The sequence below is a fragment of the Odocoileus virginianus genome, chromosome 24, assembly GCF_023699985.2.
Source record: "Odocoileus virginianus isolate 20LAN1187 ecotype Illinois chromosome 24, Ovbor_1.2, whole genome shotgun sequence".
NCBI lineage: Eukaryota > Metazoa > Chordata > Mammalia > Artiodactyla > Cervidae > Odocoileus > Odocoileus virginianus.
The window spans coordinates 39,823,884-39,842,921 of NC_069697.1; positions in this window are offsets into that span (position 1 = coordinate 39,823,884).

The following is a 19,038-nucleotide window of genomic DNA, read 5'->3' on the forward strand; positions in this document are numbered from 1 at the left end:
TGCCCTCAATCTTTCCCAGCATCAGGGTCTTTTCAAATGAGGCAGCCCTTCACATCAGGTGGCCAAAGTATTAGAGTTTCAGCTTCAACATGAGTCCTTCCAGTGAACACCCAGGACTGATTTCCTTTAGGATGGACTGGTTGGATCTCCTTGCAGTCTAAGGGACTCTCAAGAGTCTTCTTCAACACCACAGTTCAAAAACATCAATTCTTCAGCGCTCAGCTTTCTTTATAGTCCAACTCTCACATCCATACATGACTACTGGAAAAACCATAACCTTGACTAGACAGACCTTTGTTGGGAAAGTAATATCTCTGCTTTTTAACATGCTGTCTAGGTTGGTCATAACATTCTAGGCAGATTCTTAATCATCTGAGGCACTAGAGAAGCTCCATAATTATAGATACTCATACAATATTTGGCTTCCCAAGTGTTCAGTTCAGTTGCTAAATCATGTTCGATTCTTTGTGACCCAATGGACTGGAACACACCAGTCTCCTCTGTCCTCCACTATTTCCTGGAGTTTGCTTAAATTCATGTCCATTGAGACAGTGATGGTATCGAACCATCTCATTCTCTGCCACTCCCTTCTCCTTTTACCTTCAATCTTTCCCAGCATCAGTACAGTTCAGTTCAGTCACTCAGTCATGTCTGACTCTTTGCAACCCCATGAACTGCAGCACACCAGGCTTCCCTGTCTATCACCAACTTCTGGAGCTTACTTAAACTCATGTCCATCGAGTTGGTGATGCCATCCAATCATCTCATCCTCTGTCATCCCCTTCTCCTCTCGCCTTCAATCTTGCCCAGCATCAGGGTCTTTTCCAACGAGTTAGTTCTTCACATCAGGTGGCCAAAGTACTGGATTTTCAACTTCAACATCAGCCCTTCCAATGAATATTTAGGACTGATTTCCTTTAGGATGGACTAATTGGATCTCCTTGCAGTCCAAGGAACTTCCAAGAGTCTTCTTCAGCACCACAGTTCAAAAGCACTGATTCTTCGGTGCTCAGCTTTCTTTATAGTCCAACTCTCACATCCATACATGACTACTAGAAAAATAGCTATGACTAGATGGACCTTTGTGGCAAAATAATGTCTCTGCTTTTTAATATGCTGTCTAGGTTGGCCATAGCTTTTCTTCCAAGGAGCAAGCACCTTTTAATTTCATGGCTACAGTCACCATCTGCAGTGATTTTGGAGCCCCCCAAAATAAAGTCTGTTACAGTTTCCATTGTTTGCCCATGTATTTGCCATGAAGTGAAGGGACCAGATGCCATGATTTTAATTTTCTGAATGTTGAGTTTTAAGCCAGATTTTTCACTCTCTACTTTCATTTTCATCAAGAGGCTCTTTACTTCTTCGCTTTCTGCCATAAGGTGGTGTCATCTGCATATCTGAGGTTATTGATATTTCTCCCTGCAATCTTGATTCCAGCTTGTGCTTCATCCAGCCTGGTATTTTGCATGATGTACTCTGCATATAAGTTAAATAAGCAGGTTGACAATATACAGCCTTGACATACTCCTTTCCCGATTTGGAACCATTCTGTTGTTCCATGTCGAGTTTTACCTGTTACTTCTTGACCTGCATACAGATTTCTCAGGAGGCAGGTTAGGTGGTCTGGTATTCCCATCTCTTTCAGAATTTTCCACAGTTTGTTGTGATCCACACAGTCAAAGGCTTTGGCATAGTCAATAAAACAGAAGTAGATGTATTTCTGGAACTCTTGCTTTTTTGATGATCCAGCAGATGTTGGCAATTTGATCTCTGGTTCCTCTGCTTTTTCTAAATCCAACTTGAACATCTGGAAATTCATGGTTCACATACTGTTGAAGCCTGGTTAGAATTTTGAGCATTACTTTGCTGGCATGTGAGATAAGTGCAGTTGTGCAGTAGTTTGAACATTCTTTGGCATTGCCTTTCATAGGTTTGGAATGAAAACTGACATTTTCAGTCCTGTGGCCACTGCTGAGTTTTCCAAATTTGCCGGCATATTGAGTGTAGCAGTTTCACAGCATCATCATTTAGGATCTGAAATAGCTCAACTGGAATTCCATCACCTACAGTAGCTTTGTTCATAGTGATGCTTCCTAAGGCTCACTTGACTTCACATTGCAGGATGTTGTGCTCTAGGTGAGTGATCACACCATCATGGTTATCTGGGTCATTAAGTTTTTTTTTTTTTTTTTTTTGTATAGTTCTTCTGTGTATTCTTGCCACCTCTTCTTAATATCTTCCGCTTCTGTTAGGTCCATACCATTTGTTCTTTATTGTGCCCATCTTTGCATGAAATGTTCCCTTGGTATCTCTAATTTTCTTGAAGAGATCTCTAGTCTTTCCCATTCTATTGTTTTCCTCTATTTCTTTGCATTGATTGCAGAGGAAGGCTTTCTTATCTATCCTTGCTGATCTTTGGAACTCTGCATTCAAATGGGTATATCTTTCTTTTTCTCCTTTTTCTTTTGCTTCTCTTCTTTTCACAGCTATTTGTAAGGCTCCTCTGACAACCATTTTGCCTTTTTGCATTTCTTTTTCTTCGGCATGGTCTTGGTCCCTGTCTCCTGTACAATGTCACGAACCTCCATCCATAGTTCTTCAGACACTCTGTCTATCAGATTGAATCCCTGGAATCTGTCACTTTCACTGTATAATCATAAGGAATTTGACTTAGGTCATACCTGAATGGTCTAGTGGTTTTCCCTACTTTCTTCAGTTTAAGGCTTGCCAGGTGGCTTAGTGGTAAAGAATCTGCCTACCAATGCAGGAGACATAAGAGATGTGGGTTTGATCCCTGGATAAGGAAGATTTGTTGGAGGAGGAAATGGAAACTCATTCCAGTATCCTCGCCTGGAGCATCTCATGGAGAGAGGAGCCTGGAGGCTACAGTCTGTAAGGTCACAAAGAGTTGGACATGACTGTGCAACTGAACCTATATTATGTAAGCAATGCTGAGAGTCCCTTGGACTGCAAGGAGATTGAACCAGTCAGAAATCAACCCTGAATGTTCATTGGAAGGACTGATGCTGAAGCTGAAGCTCCAATACCTTGGCCACCTGATGTGATGAGCTGACTCATTGGAAAAGACCCTGATGCTGGAAAAGACCCTGGCATTGGGAAAGATTGAAGGCAAAAGGAGAAGGGGGCATCAGTGAACGAAATGGCTAGATAGCCTCATCGACTCAATGAACATGAGTTCCAGCAAACTACAGAAGACAGTGAAGGACAGAGAAGCCTGGCATGTTGTGGTCCGTGGAGTTGCAAAGATTCGGACACAACTTAGTGACTGAACAACAACAAAGCAATAGTAAAGCTTCATTTTTGTTTAAACAAAGCAACAAAAATGCAATGCTTATATTCATAATTACTATTTGCTCTTATTATAAAAAGGACTCTAAGCAGTTAATTTTTAACTCTTAATTAGGCTGATATTTCTTACTGCCAGCAAATATTTTTACATCTCTATCTTATCTGCTCCAACTCTCTCTGTAGCCATCTCTTCCAACTGCTATTCCCATTCTGTGTTTCCTTGGTCCTACTGAATCCTGTCAGAATGACTTTGCCTGAGAAAGCATGAGTTAAAACACATATATATCTGGATTTGACAAAAGCTGTGAATAATATTTTCATTTAAGTAATCAAACACTTTCTAGAGAATCTAATTTAGGGCAGCATTTTCTAGAATGGACATTTAGCACATAGGGTTTGTATAAGATGATCCATAGAGCATGTGATAAAACTTTGGATGCTTCTGTTTCTATTTATGCTTTTTTGTTTGGTTTGGTTTCTTTTTGGCTGCACTGCACAGCATGCGTGATCTTTGTTCCCAACCACGATGGAACCTATGCCACCTGCAGGGAAAGCGTAGATTCTTAAACCACTGGACCACCAGGGGAGTCCCTCAATTTATGTCTTCTTATCCTCTTAAAATGTCAGTCTTCACATGTTTTACAATGTATGTATTTTCATAATATCTTAGGCTAGTAGAACATGTGTATAGAGCAGAATTCCCCCCACCCCTCCCCCCCCAAAACTTTGATGATGATTGAAATTGCATTTTAATGTGTTTTTTTTTTCCTTTTGTTTTTCAGTTTGGTCTGTGCTGACCCAATGTTAAGTCACTTGATTTAGAGAACCCTCATAGAACCTAAGTAGAAAGATGCCTGGATAATAATTTTTTTATATAGTCACTATAGAGTTCTAAGAGGAAGGGATGAAAAGGGACGAAAATGGACTCTGAACACTTATGACAATTGATGTGACATCAGACTTCTATATCAGTCAATATGTGACTTATAAATGTATTGAGAAACAGATAATGAAAATCAGATTCAATGAAATATTCATAAAGGGCCTAACATGCTAAAAAAATATATTAAGTACCTTCTATGTACAAGACATCACAAAATTCTGGGAATGAAGTAGAAGGAGATGAAAAATAGTAGGATATATAGATGAATAAGATACGATCTTTCTCCCCAGAGAAATTCCAGTTTGGTAAGAGAGATATACAAAGTAAGTATGTAAAATATGAAAAAAGCTGTGAGGTGGTAGAAAGAAGACTAGTAGAATTGTATCTCAGGTGTGAAGAATTGTATTTTCTCTTACTTACTGGTTTAGACTAAACTGACACCTAGCTAAATTTGAACTTTAAGTAAATAAGGAATAATTATTCATTTTAAATATACCCCATTACATGGAACATACTTACACTAAAATTTTACTTTTTAAAAAACTGTGAGATTCAAATTGAACAGGGCATCCTGTGTTATTACTCCCTAAGTTTGGCAACCCTATTTTAGACAAGCTTGTTGGTTATTTATAGTCTGCCAGCCTCATCCACCCTCTTCTGCCCTACTCTGTATCCCTCCTGCGGACCGACTCCTGAGATCTCTGTTTCCTGCCTTTCCTTGCCAGTTGGCTTCTTGCTGATTTCAGCCGGTGGGAGGGGCGGGGAGCAGAGTAGACAGCAGGAGCAGGGGGAAGTCTTCCTTGCCTCTTCCATGCCTCAGTGGCGCTTCTCCGGTGGTGCCAGTATTCCTGCGTAGCAACAACGCTTGCCTGACAGCTCCGCCTACATGCCTGTAGCTTTCCTGCCACACTGGTCACGCTTTTTTCCTCCCATGGATCTTTCAGGTTTGGAAGTAGCGACAACTTCCCTTTGTTGCTAAAATCTGGATGCCTCAGCATTCTTTTTGGTTTTCCCAACTTTGCGTATATCTCTATAGGTAGTCTATTGTAATCTTCTGTTGAACTGAGTTTCCTCCCTGGTCCCTGGTTGGTAAAACCAGTCTCTTTTTCTTTGAGTCACATCTCTTTATTTATGAGATGAAAAAATTATAAATATATATATATATGTATTTTGTAAGGAGATTATATACATGGATATCATGGAGTGGGGGAGGGATCTCACATTTGAATTCATACTTAGCACACATTTTACAGCTATGGTGTAGCTGAGTGTTGTTTTTCAGTTTGCTAAGTCATGTCTGACTCTTTGGGACCCCATGGGCTACAGCATGCCAGACTTCCCTGTCCTTCACCACCTCCCAGAGTTTGCTCAAACTCATGTCCATTGAGTCAGTGATGCCATCCAACCATCTCATCCTCTGTCACCCCCTTCTCTTCCTGCCCTCAATTGTTCCCAGGGTCTTTTCCAATGAGTTGGCTCTTTGCATCAGGTGGCCAAGGTATTGGAGCTTCAGCTTCAGCATCAGTCCTTCCAATGAATATTCAGGGTTGATTTCCTTTAGGGTTGACTCATTTGATCTCCTTGCAGTCCAAGGGCCTCTTGAGAGTCTTCTCCAGCACCACAGTTCAAAAGCATCAATTCTTTGGGACTCAACCTTCTTTATGGTCCAACTCTCACATCTGTACAGGACTACTGAGAAAACCATAGCTTTGATTGTATGTTCTTTTGTCAGCAGAGTGACATCTCTGCTTTTTAATACGCTGTCTAGGTTTGTCACAGCTTTTCTTCCAAGGAGCAAGTGTCTTTTAATTTTGTGGCTGCAGTCACCATCCAAAGTGATTTTGGAAACCAAGAAAATAAAATCTGCCACTGTTTCCACTTTTTCCCCATCTACTTGCCATGAAATGATGGGACAGGATGCCTTGATCTTAGTTTTTTGAATGTTGTGTTTCAAGCCAGCTTTTTCACTCCTCTTTCACCATTCTCAAGGGGCTCTTTTGTTCCTCTTCACTTAGTGCCATTGAAAATGGAGTTGTTATTATAGTCACTTGAATGCAAACCCTTTCACCCTGTCTTCCCACCATGAGCTAATTATATACCATTGCCAGTATTCCATTTAATCTCTTTGAGATTCAATTTCTTCATGTGTTAAATTGAGATTTTACTTATTTCACCTGCCCCACAAGATTTTTATGTTAAGATCATTTTTGTTGAAGCACTTGTAAAACACTACAAATATTAGTTAGCATTATTGTTTATTTTGCAGGTTTTTTTCTTATTTATAATTCTGTCTCAAATGACTTAACACTCAATGTTTTTCTGCAAGAAAACAGAGATGAAACTTCCACTCACATATAAACTACTTTCTAAATGTAGGTGTGCATTTTCTAGACATTATTCATAGATTCTGTAATTGCAGTCATGGTGTAAGGTCCTACTGATCTTTCTTCTTCTCTGGGCTGAGCTGCTCTCCTACTTTAACTGAAGTTTCTCAATATGGGTTTCTAGTAGGATAGACAAGAGGGTTCTAACTTCTGAAAACATGTTTATATTTTACCTGGACAGGTAAGGCTAACTTAGGGGTTGAGAGAGGAGATTATCTTCTGAACTTCAGTTAGCACAAATCAATTTATTAGATTAACCCAGAGTTCGCTAAAAATATCCAGATAGTAAGGTGGGCACATTTCAGTGGAGGAGCAACACATGATTAAAACATCTAAGAATAAATAGCTCAACAAGCTTTCATTCTATTTATACCCAACAGAAGGTGGCTGCTTCCCTAAGATGCCTCCCACCAGATGGTGACTTCTCGGTTCATTTTTCTAACTACCTGTAAAATCATAACACATGGCTCTGACTTCTTTTCATTTTACAATTCACCTTTCAGCACTAGATTACTATAGCTTCTGATTTCCATCTGGGAAAAAAAATTCCTTAAAAGGCAAGAGGTCAAAGTCACAGGCAAACGCACGTGCACACAAATATATTTAGTTTTATAAATAGAGTCTTCATTCTCCATCTGTAATTATGGACAACTGATTTCTTGTTTCAGACCATATTATCTTCTTTACCTACATAATAGCAGTTACCTCTGTTGACTCGAGAAATGAAAGTTGATTTTAAATTATCCTAGAGAAAATGTAATTACAAAGGATATTGAAAGTTTTCCATATATAGTGCCTTCTAAACTCAATATAAAATTCCTTGAATTATCCATATCAATCCTCATTCCCCAAATCTCCTTTTGTTAGTATTTATGATTGAGAATTGACAGCAGTTTTACTCAGCCTCTGGGATAATGAGGGTAAGACTTTTCAGTGATGAGGTGTCACTAGAGCTTAGCTACTGCTCTAATCAATTGCTTTGTTTTGCCTGAATTTATGACCACATATTGCTCTCTTAAATTTAGCTGAGAGCAGACAAATAGGAACTGCTGGTAGAAAGAGGTATGGAGCCAGTAGAAGGATTAGATCTGCTCATCATCACTACTGGGAAAATAATTCACAATAACTCAAGGGTGGGCTAGTTTATCATTCTCTTACATGCAATTTAGCAAATGTTGTTTTGGAGAAATGAAATGATGTCCTGCTCTGCGATCAAGTATAAATTCATCTCATCTGTTCTGATCTTTATTTCCCAGGGTGAGCTGATTATTGTACTGAGTACAATAAATGTACTGTGTGCTTAGTCGCTCAGTCATGTCCGACTCTTCGTGACCCCATGGACAGTAGCCCACCAGGCTCCTCTGTCCATGGGGATTCTTCAGGCAAGAATACTGGAGTGGGTTGCTATGTGCTCCTCCAGGGGGTCTTCCCAACCCAGGGCTTGAACCCAGGTCTCCTGCATTGCAGGCAGATTCTTTACCATCTGAGCCACCAGGGAAGCCCAGATACAATAAATAGGTTATGGGAAAAAGTCATATGTGTGTATGAAAAATAATATTAATTTAAAAGACACAATGAAATTAAAATAATTTTTAAGAACAGTTGAATAGTCACAGTAAATTTGAGGGGAAGGTACAGAGAATTCCTATATATCCCCAACACTGACACATACATAACCTTCTTATTATCACCATCCCCCTTCAGAGTAGTACATTTGTCACAACTGATGAACCTACATTGATATCATTACCACCCAAAGTCCAGAGTTTACATTACGGTTCACTCTCAGTGTTATACATTCTTTGTCTATGTTTGGACAAATACATAATGACATATATCCATCATTGTGGTATCAAAAAAACACAATAAAATATTTATAGTCACTAAATAATGATAATAATCACTGTCAACTTCATATAGAGAATTTTCTGTTGTTGCATACTTTTTAAAATTTTAGATTTTATAGCATAGGATGTTATAGCTACTACCCCCAAAAAACCATGAAGTTAGAACATTTGAGAATGACTAGTCCAGCATCCTAATTTTACATAGAAAACTAAACCCCATATAGATTAGGTGACTTTCCCAAAGACACAAAGCTGGCTCATGGCAGAAGATTGTACCAGACGTGATCCCACATCTTCTGACTTTTAGTTTTGCCTTCTTCCCACTTCTTTGCACACAGATATTTACTTCTATGTTAGAAATTAAATTTATGCTTATAGTTAATAACTTTATTTTAAAAAGTGGTCCTCATCTTAGACACGATAAAATCGCCTGGACTGATGTTTAAACTACCAGTGCCAGACTACATCCCAGATCAATTCCATTTCAACATGTATTTATGTGTGTGTGTGTGTGTTTGTGTGTGTGTGTGTGCTCAGTCACTCAGCTGTGCCCATCCTCTGTGTTAACAGTTAAGTGTCAATAAAGAAAGAAGCTATGTGCTGTTTGGGAAATGTTTGTTTGTTTGTTTTCTGTGCTTGTGGGTGGAATGGGTGGGGTGGACAAATTTTGGGTGTGAGAATTTCATATATCTTCTCAATGCTTTGTAATAGATCAAATTATGGGAAATAAAAGATTAAACATTTATACAGTGAATACTTACTATGCACTGTGAGGATACAGAAATAGAATATGTGAATTTCCTGTCCTGTGAAAATTCACAAATTTTTATAGGAGACAAAACATGTACACACATTACTCTGAAAGGAGAAACCAAGTTCGATTATATGTAGAAACTAGTATTATAAGCACCTTAGAAATTCAGAGAGAAAGGGAGAGAATGCACCATTCTCTAATCAGAAACGCTCTATAGAGAAGTCAGGATCTGAGTTAGGATTTAGAATATGGGTGATGTTTTCTTGTGTGAAGACTAGATGGAGAATTTTTAGACTGAGGTAAGAGAACAGCAAAGTATGGAAGCAAAGAAGCATAATGCCCATTTAAAGAGAATACGGACTAGGACAGTTTGATGTACCAAAATTGTGTCACAGAGTAGCAGAAAGCAATATGAAAAGGTAGCTGGATTTTAACTGATGTTGAACTTCTGTTGGATCGGTTGCTTTTCCTTACTAATTCAATTGACTCTTTGTACACTATGAACAATCATATAGCTCCCAGCTAACCCTATTATTATCTCCATTTTATAGATGAATAAATGTGAGGCTCAAAGGAGTTAAGTTACCAGCCTAAGATCAGAAGACTAGAATCTGGTGTAGCTAGTATCTGTATATGGCAATCTCATTCCTGAGCCTGTGCTCTTAGACATCACCTATACTGGTTTTATGTGTCTATCATATGTGTTGCAAATATTTTCTCCATTTTCATTTATCATTTTAACTTTTTGTACGATGTCTTTCACTGTTTAGATGTTTAAATTTTTATATAGTCAAATTTTTAATATTTTAAAAAATATACTCAGTTTTGTTTTATACTAAGGCTTAATGTGAAGAATAATTGAAATTTTACTGTATTTTAGTCTGAAGTTTTATGATTTTTACTTTCAACTTCATGATAATTAATCTTGAATCTCTTACTATGTGTGCCTATCTTCTGAGATAGGGGTCTAATTTCACTTTTCCCCCAGATGGCTATCCATTTTTCTCCAAAGTATATCTTTTCTCTAATGAGTTGATATCCCACCTTGATACAGTAGATGTTCAGAAATTTGCTAAATTACTGGACATTCTATCAATTAGTGTTTCATTCCGGTTAAAAAGAATTCTTGTAAAAATTCAACCTTGGAAGGGTTACTAATTAGAAATACTGCAGTGCAAGTTAGATAATATTGAGTTCTTAATACACAGCTGAGATAAATGTAGCAAAGAACAGTAATTTTGGCTCTGGAGGTCACATCTTCATGAAGAAGAAAGATGATGAAAGAAGAAATTTTAATTTTAATTTAGGCTATAGTGAAAGAAACTATTGCCTTCACAGTTTTGCTTTTTATAGGCAAAATTCTCACATTTTTTGATGACAATGATTTAAAGACACCTGGCAACAACTGAAGTAATGAGGACTTATAACCTGACTTTTTAGTAAGCAAGTATCTCCAAAGTGTTCTATTTTCTCCCAGCTTTCAACCAATGCAAAAGCCATCAAACAAGATGACCATGATGATAAATAATCTAGTGAAGACCCTTTCTCTGGAAATGTGAAACTATGATGTGCTTTGGGGGCAAGTGCCAAAACTTTTAATTTCTTCCAGGAAAACATCATACATGTGTATCAGTGATTCTTCTCTGTAGAGTATTGGGAAATTCACATGCAATATATTGAATAGTTTCACCCCATTTCACTATGTGCATGCTCTGAACAATTAATGTCCCTACTTGCCTCCACAATGGTTCAGAGTGATCTAACATAGATTCGGCCATCTGTCCATGTTTTGTTCCATTTGCAACATTTGTTCTTCCTGCTGATCTGACTGCTTCTTTTCTCTGCTTCCTGATTCAGATAGAGCAAGCTGTTCCAGAAATGTGTTTGTTAGCCAAAAGCAAGTCCCTTTGACTATAGAAATATAAAATTCACCCCAGCTAGTAATGTTTAAGAAAACCATTGAGTTTTTCTTTTTCCTTTTAAAAAAACATATTGCTTAGAAAACATTCAAGGTCTTAATGACAGAGGCTTTTGAATCTGTTGGCAAAATCAAATATAGGTAAATCTAAAACCATGGTTGGAAGAAATAAACAGTGTTTTCTTTATACGTGGCCTTTATACGTGGCTCTGAAGATCACTGGTGTCCTGTTTCAGTAAAGTTTCCACTTTCCTGCTTGATAAGTGCATCTCAGGACATCTTACTAGAATCACTTACCTTCTTATTGAAGTACATTCTTGAGTTGTTCCCTCAGTGAGAATTATTTAGTGGTAAATCCTCTTGGTTTTATTTATTTATTTTTTTGAATAGTGTATTTCATTTCCAGAAAGTCATTCTGATTATATATTATCCCACTGTCTTCTGGCTCCCATTATTATTATTAAGGCATTAGCTGCGAGTTTAACTATGTCTCCCTTGTGGGTAATCTATCTTTTCTTTCTAGTTGCTTTTAAGACCTTCTTCCTGTCTTTGTTGTTCTGCAGCTTTATTCTGTATGTAGGTATGGATTTCTTTTTATTTATACAGTTTGGCATTTATTGAACTTCCTGAATGTGGTTATGTCTTCAATTAATTTTAGAAAATTCTTAGCCATTATTTTTTTTTCTTTCTTTTTGGCTGTGCCACACAGCTTGTGGGATCTTAGTTCCACAACCAGGGATTGAACCCAGGACTGTGGCAGTGGAAGCACAGAGTCCTAACCAATGGACCACCAGGGAATTCCCTTAGTCATTATTTCTCCTCACATTGTCTTTCCTTATCTCAATAGCCTTTTGAGGAATTCTAATTAGCCCTTCTCACTCTGTACTTTATGTCTCCAAAATTCACTTTGGTGTTTTACATCCATTTGTCCCCTCAATCTGCAATCTGAAAATTTTTTCAGTTCTATAACTCATTCATTCTAGTCAGCTGTATCTAATCTGCTTTCTAATTCTTTGGTTGAGTTTTACATTTATTGCATTTTCCTTTTTATGAGTTCAATGTATTAGCTTTCAGATCTTCCTGATCAGTTCCTATTACCTTTTTCTCATTCTCAAATATTTCAATCTATGTTATATTCCTGGAAATATATCAGAGTAATTTTGTATGCTTATCTGATAATTTCAGTATCTGTAGTCTATTAAGGTCTGTTTCTCTAATATATTGTTTATTCTATTTCTGATTTTTTTCCTTTTGTGTTTGTAGTTTTAAAATTACTATTAAATAATTGGATTATTTAAATGTGTATTATTAAATAATTGGAACTTTATCTGTAGACATTAAGGCTAACATAAGAGTATACTCTTCCAAGGAGGGTTTGTTTTCTTCTTCCAGGGGCCTTCCAGGAAACACAACATACCAATGCCACTTAAATCTCAGTGCTCAATTACAGAAGATTTAGACTCCAAGCATAATGGCCAACATTTTGTGGAGAGACTTCTTTTTTAACTTCTGCCCAGAGCCAGTTCTGAGACTGTGCATCTACTTTACTATTAACATGGTCAAGTTTCTTTTTTTATATTTTGCTCTTTTTCTGAGACTATAGGTCTTAAAGTATTTCATTTTCATAAAGTATGATTTCTGGTTTACTTAAGTAAAAAGGTGTTTCCAGAAGGATATTGAGAATCAAAGCAGCTCTGGGCATCAATTAACAGGAATGATAGGAGAAGTTATATTAGCACTATTTTAGTTAGGATACCTCCACTGAGATGAATGTATTTCAACTATTTTTAGTGCCTTTACTAAGTCTGCTCAAGATTCAAATTTGAGGAGTTCTGGGAAGAAGGTGGCAGGGTGGCAGCAGAATTTTCTTGAATCTTTACATGAAAGTAAAGTGAGAAACTAGATAACAAAACCATCTGGAGAGCGTTTATAATAGAATTAAATGAATAAGATGTCCCTCCCAGCCCCAAAACACTGGTATTCTCAGGCTTGTATGTTATCACTGTCTTGGTGGAAGAAACCTGGAAGAAGCGCTAAGGCATCTGACAGACCTAAGAACAAAATACTACCCAGAAATTTCCACTGGGATTAAAAAAATAGTTTTCATTTTTCTGCTGATATTTCTCTACTGGTATCTATCCTTTAGTTAACCCATTATGGCAAAATTTCTATAGCTGTTTTAAAATCCTTGTCTGCTAATTCCAACATTTAGGCCATTCAGGATTGCTTTCTCTTAATTGTTTTTTCTTTTGTCTATGGGTCATATTTTTCTGTTTCTTTGCAAATTAATTATTTTTATTGTATGCATGTGTGCTCAGTCATGTCTGATTCCTTGTGACCCCATGGACTATAGCCCACCAGGCTTCTTTGTCCATGGGATTTTTCAAGCAAGAATACTGGGGTGGATTGTCATTTCCTATTCCAGAGGATCTTCCCGACCCAGGGATGATACTCATATCTCCTGCGTCTCCTGCATCAGCAAGTGAATTCTTTATCACTGCACCACATTTTTGTTGTATACTGGACACTATAGGAACATTGGATTTTGCTAGTTTCCTCAGAGAACATTAGTTGTTTTTTCAGCAGTAGTTAACTTGACTGGATACAAACTCAATTCAGTCTCCCCTGTGATAGACAGTAATTGAAATGTGCCAAATTCCTTCCCTCTTTCCACTGTTGTTTTCTACGGGGTTCCATAGAGTTTCCCTACAAGGGTATAGTTCTGTGATCAGCCAAAGACTTGGATGGAATTTTTATGCAGATTTTCAGACTTCTTTATTCTCAGGGCTCCCCATTCCAGGTGTTCCAGCAGCTCTACACTCAGTCTTATGATTCCTCATGCCACTAAGATCTCAGTTTTCTACTTGAGTTCTAGCTACCATATGTGTCACAGACAAGGAATTTCCCTCAAGCGAAAAGCCTTCGGAACACAAATATCACACAGTACATCCTTTATGTCAAGAGTCAACATTCCTTTAGTTTTTGCCTGTCTTTTTCATTCTCCAGAGCCTTCAACTGGTTGACTTAAACAATTTTTTTTTAAACAAATGTTGTCCAGATTTTAATGTATCATGTGCAGGAGAGTTAGCCTGATACATGCTACTCTATTATTCCTGGAAGCAGAACTCATTGTAGTAATCTTTGATTTCTCCCGGATGGGTCTAAAAGCCAAGCATGCTAGTAGCAGTGAGCATGTCTGAGCCTAGGTTTAATTGTAAATACCATTCTTTACATTTGTACCACTTCCATGGTATTTCTGCCAAAAATGCATAACCTGAATCTAATTATAAGAAAAGATCAGACACATAAATTGATGAAAGGCTCTGAGTTGACCTGAATTAATCAACAACATAATTCCAGGAGTGCAGTTGAGTGAAATATTATGAACTGTGTGAATGCTGCAGATTTTTCCCAACTCTGTCTCTTTGTTATGCTGTGGTTCTCACTGAATTATGACCATTAACATCCAATCACCAAAAATATGATGTTTCCCCCTCGAGGAGTAGCTCAAAACAAAAACATATGCTAGACCATAAAATATACAATGTACGTGCTGAAAATAAAATATCTTCTTTCTAGAAAAAAAATGTGTGCCAATAGAATACAGGAATCAACTGGAGTAAGCTTCTATTGCTCAAGCATGACATAATTTGAGCTTGCATGAGGATAAGAGGGCTTCCCAGAAGGTGCTAGTGGTAAAAAACTTGTCTGCCAATGCAGGAGACCTAAGAGACTCAAGTTTGATCCCTGGGTCAGGAAGGTCCTCTGTAGGAGGGCACAGCAACTCACGCCAATATTCTTAACCTGGAGAATCCCACAGACAGAGGCTGGCAGGCTACAGTCCATAAGGTCGCAAAGAGTTGGACACGACTGCAATGACTTAGCACAAGGATAAGAATTAGAGTGGATCAAAGTCCATTAGGTAAGTTTAAATGTGTGATAATGAATTATCATAGTGACATTGGGGAAAAAAACAATTGGTTACTTTTTGAGGGTAGTCAGTTCAGTTGCTCAGTTGTATCCGACTCTTTGTGACCCCATGGACTGCAGCGTGCCAGGCTTCCTTGTCTGTCACCAACTCCCGGAGTTTACTCAAACTCATGTCCATCGAGTCAGTTATGCCATCCAACCGTCTCATCCTCTGTCATCCCCTTCTCCTCCTGCCTTCAATCTTTCCCAGCATCAGGGTCTTTTCAAATGAGTCAGTTCTTTGCATCAGACCGCCAAAATATTGGAGTTTCAGCTTCAGCATCTGTCCTTCCAATGAATATTCAGGACTGATTTCCTTTAGGATGGACTGGTTGAATCTCCTTGCAGTCCAAGGGACTCTCACAAGTCTTCTCCAACACCACAGTTCAAAAGCATCAATTCTTTGGTGCTCAGCTTTCTTTATAGTCCAACTCTCACATCCATACATGACTACTGGAAAAACCATAACTTTGACCAGCTGGGCCTTTGTTGGCAAAGTAATGTCTCTGCTTTTTAATATGCTGTCTAGGTTGGTCAGAGGTTTTCTTCCAAGGAGCAAGCGTCTTTTAGTTTCATGGCTGCAGTCACCATCTTCAGTGATTTTGGAGTGATTTTTAAGGGTAACAGGGAGCAAATTCATTTTCTTAAAAAATAGAGAAAGAAAAGAATCATATATTTAACCTGCCTTTCCTATATAAACTGTACCATGGAGTAGCCAAGTAACATAAAATTATATTGGCAAATAAATGAAAATAAAATGATAAAATTAAAATGTAAGCATTTTTGCAATCTTCAGTGAATTAATGGAGCTAAGCATTGAGTATCAGTGTCTGCTAGTATGAAAAAAGTGAGAAAACTGGACATTATGTGCTTCCTAACACATTTGATTAGGTGGCTGGATTTCATCTGCTACTTCATAAGAAATAGGAAAGAGGAGAATTTTACCTGCACCATGAGTGTGTAATCAGCAAAATCCAGATTTTGGAATACTCTATAGGTCAAATGGTTTTAGATTCTTCAAAAAATGTATTTTAAGAAAGTGGAATAATGGAGAGTCTGCAGATTAAAAGATTCTTTAAAAACATATTAGGTTTGTTTTTTAAAAATTCTTCATTGCATTTGCTGCAATATTGCTTCTGTGTTCAATTTTGGTTTTTGGCCATGAGGCACTTGGGATCTTGGGTCCCCAACCAGGGATTGAACCACACCCTCTGCATTGGAAGGTGAAGTCTTAACCACTAGACTACCAGGGGAAAAATGGGGCAAGACTAAACTGCAATGCCTAGAGACACTTACATGATTAAATCACAAAGAAATGTAAAAAGCAATCATTGTAAGAGTCATGATGGTGATTATTTTGTAGAAAAGGAATAGCCTTTTGGATGGGCAAAGTGAAGGGACTTCTGGAGTAGTTGCAAAGTTTCATTTTCATAATGTGGGTGGTGGTTACAGGGGTGTTGGCTTTTAATAATTCACTTTTATACACTTATTTTGTGTTTTATTTATTAATAAAAAAAGGTTAAATTAAAAAAAAAAAAATTCTAGAAAAGAAGTTTCTAACTGGCTTAGTATGGTGAACCAGGATATCTGTTGGTTAGGGAAATTACAGTCCCACCATATTGTATTTATAGGATTAAAAATTATTCCCCAAGATAATGGAGTTGCTGTAAGGATTGGGCAAAAGCAGCTAGACAGCCTAAGCCCACTACTTTTTATTACAGTACAGTCACCTCAAAAATAATTCCGTATTGCTTATTAGCATTTGAACAGGGAAATCAAGATAGATTAGAGTCAAGATAACTCCTGGCTCCTGGTTCCCCAAGTGGTGTAAGCCAGTCATCCCCTCTGACCATTGATTTTCTTAGAGCTCCTTGATTTTTTCTTCTCTCTTTCTTTCTTTTCTTTTCTCCCCCTGGGAAGGTTTCATTATGCACAGAGGGAAAAGGCTCAGTCCTTCGCCACCACTTTCCCCATGGTGGCCAGAACATTGCTCAGCTCCTCATTCTTCCTCTTGGCAGGAATGTGTGTCCCTACTCTTTTCCTGATGAAGAAATCTTGAACAGCTCCACGGGCCGCCCCTCATCAGAGGTGAAGCCACACACGTCCTGCACACAGTTGGTGCGTTTGGTGAAGCAGTGGCAGTGATGTCTCAGTCGCTCACGTTCTTGTTCTTGGTCACCTGTGGGCCTTGGTGAGGCCGATGGCCATGGGACAGCACAGAGCCATGGCCGATGCTCTTCAGTGACTGCCGTGGAAGAAGCTACTTTCTCTTTTTTTATATTTGCTTGAAAGAATTTGAACTCGGAATGAGGAGCACTAATTGCCTTTGATAATATCAAAATCAGAAGTCAATACTGAACAAAACAAACCAGGTTTAGACATCAGCTACGTTGACTAAGGCAGCTAGATATGCAATCATTTGTTCATAAGGTACTCCTAACTTCTGCTGATCATTCATTGCTATTAGACAGTGACTATCTGAATAACTATGGATGGTGTCCATGAGAGCCTGCCTCAGAGTCTCTGACTGAACACATTCATTCATAAAATATTTATGGACTATAAATGGCCAATCAGGACATGAGACGGTGCTCAACATCATTAACTGTTAGATAAATGCAAATGAGAACCACAATTAGATACCATTTCACACCTACAAGGATGATTAAAAAAAGATAATAACAAGCATCAGTGAGTATGTGAAGAAATTGGAACTCTCGTTAATTGTTGGTGAAACTGTAAAATGGTTCAGCCATTTCACAAAAACAGTATGGCAGTCCCTCAGAACATTCAACATAGAATTGTCATGTGACCCAGAAGTTCCACTCCTTGACATATCCCCAAAAGAATGTATCATATGTGTCCACACTAAATATAATATGTGACTGTTCATAGCAGCACTTTCATAATAGCTCAAAAAGTGGAAAGAACCCAACTGTGCATCACCTGATGAATGGATAAATAGAATGTGATATATTGATACAATAGAATGTTGTTCAGCCACAGTAAAAGAACCAGACAAGAAAAGACCACACATTATATGATTCCATTTATATAAGATGTCCAGAATAGGCAAATCCAGAGAAAAATAAATTAGTGGCTTCCAAGGGTTGGGGGGAGGAAAGAGCATGAAAAGTGTTAATGAGTGGAGGATTTCTTTTTGAGGTGATAAAAATGTTGTAAAAATTATGAACTGGCATGGCTATACTAAAAGTGAATTGTGCACTTTAAAACAGTGGATTTTATGGTACATCAATTCTTTCTCAATAAAACTGTTACAAAAAATATTTATTGACTGCTTATTCTGTGCTGGAAAACTCTTCTAAGTTCTGGAAATAATGTAGTGAAGATATCAAAAAGCTGCTCTCAAAAAGCTTTGAATAAAGAGATGGACCTGCTGAGTCCAAACTTGTGTCCCTGAGAGACTGCACATAGATTAGGGTCTTACCGCTTTTTGCCGAGGGAAAAATTTGTCGGGGTAGTTGACCTCAATAGTAATCTTCACTCTACCCTTTTATGAAGCTTTTTCCACTAAGAATATATAAAGAAGAAATTGTCAAAGAAGTAAAAGAGAAGAATAAACCATCACAGATTACAAGAATTTCAAGAAGGTGAGAGTGAAAGAAATTATCTAATGCTGCAGAAAGGTCAAGAAATAGAAGGATCAGAAAATAGACTTCGGATTTGATTAGGATTTCACATGATAATCTCTTAGTACAGTTTCAGTGGAGTGATAGAGGCAGAGTAATTTTGTAATGGTTGTACATAGCACAGTGCTGGATATATAGTATTTGCTAAAGAATTATTGTTTGGGTTGAGAATAAGTATGTTGTGAGTTTAGTAAACAAAATAAAGACAATGCTTATGACAAGTTTGTATGAGAAGGGAAAATAGGTAGTGGGTGATGTTTGGGAGAATATGAGTTAAAGGAGTTTATTTTTTGGTATGAGAGAAATTGATTGTAGTCTGAGAAT